Here is a 1714-nt window from a genome sequence, read left to right as displayed (position 1 = left end):
TTGGTATACCACCCTGAAATCATTACCTCGACCAAGGTGGTTATGTTTTTGTTAGTGTGTCTGTTAAAATTGGTCTTACATCCACCAAGGTCTTCAAGGCTAACTTTTGACAAAAAGCCTTCTAACTCAAAAATAATGAGTCTTATAAATGTTAAACACAGAAAATACCATATACACCATTTAAAATATCATGGTGCATTTGACCTCTAAATCCTCCTTCAAGGGCAAAATGATGATGATGATGATGATGCTAATGCACATACCTGGGCCCTATTTCAGGAAGCCGGTTTAGAAAACTCAGAGTGAAAAACGATACTCAGGGTTGAGTAACCCCGAACTGTCCAACTCGGAATATTCTGTTTCAGAAAGGCTGATAACAATTAGTTCAGTCAACGCGGAGTTGCTTTAACCCCAAGTTAAGCGCGCGCACGAGGATACATAAAGCCCTGATTAGTGGAGCACAGATCAAGCGAGTCACCATGGAGACGGAGGGAAAGAAGGCGCGGTCAATGTATTTTACAGCGCTTGAGGCCGAAATTCTGATGGCAGTATATGCCGATAACATGCAAATTCCGCGGAAAAAAAGTAACACAGCCTCAGCTGCAAAAGACAGGGAGCATGCATGGCAAAACATAGCCGACAGAGTCAATGCGTGAGTGTTAATTTAAACACTGATCTAGGGATTTCCACCCATTTATCACGTTATTTTATTATATTTTATTTTATTTTTTATTTCATACATTTTATTTTGTGACGTGATGTGAGCGCAGGTGCAACCCAACAGGCCCCAAACGTTCCTGGCAGCAAGTAAAAATGAAATATAAAAATATAGTCCAAACAGGTAAGGTGTAATTGTATTATGAGCCATAGTGCTTGGTCTGTTTGTCCTATGTAAATCAATTGCAGTTAGAGGCTACATTAATTTCCTTTCTGTAAGCACTTATTGAAATTATCTGAGCACATTACAAGTACATATTTGCTTACTCTGTATGCTCAAATGTGACCCGTTATAGCCAACAGAAAAAAAGCGGAGGCCCGAAAAACAGGTGGGGGTCCTCCACCACCACCACTCACAGAGGCTGAGCAGTTGGCTTCCACATTTGTGATAATGTTGGCAGCATCACATATGATCTTCACAGTGCAGAGAACACAAATTAGCATCCATTACTATAATAAATAATTTGTTAGTTTGACATGCTACAGGGAACTATGTACCTGTACATTAATGCTGTGGAAAGACTTCCTGTTCACATAGTCTCCTTCATTTACTGAAGGAGCAATGATTGGAATGTGAGTGCCATCTATACAGCCAATCACGCCTGGGAACCCTGAAAATAAATGTAAAATGTAAGTAGTAGTTCAAGTATCACCACATCATGAATTAAGTTTCGTTCATCCTGATACCTGCAATTTTGTGGCATCCCTCTTTGATAAATCTTGTGGGTCTATGACCAGGGAACACCACAAACGAGTACAGGAGACGTTTCAGTGCAACTGTAACATTCCTGACTGCCCGACAGACGGTAGCCTTGGAAACGTGCTCAGCGTCACCAATATTATACAGAAAGCTCCCGTTTGCAAAAAACCGAAGTGCAATACAAATAATATGTACAGAACTGAGAGGATGTCCGCGATGTGTCACATGAGCAATATTAGGCCTGAGGATGTTATTCAAATGAATTATAGATTGTGCTGAAAAACGGTAACGTTCACA

The sequence above is a fragment of the Astatotilapia calliptera genome, chromosome 7 (genome assembly GCF_964374335.1).
Source record: "Astatotilapia calliptera chromosome 7, fAstCal68.1, whole genome shotgun sequence".
NCBI classification, from domain to species: Eukaryota; Metazoa; Chordata; class Actinopteri; order Cichliformes; family Cichlidae; genus Astatotilapia; species Astatotilapia calliptera.
Note: the sequence above shows the minus strand (reverse complement) of the source record.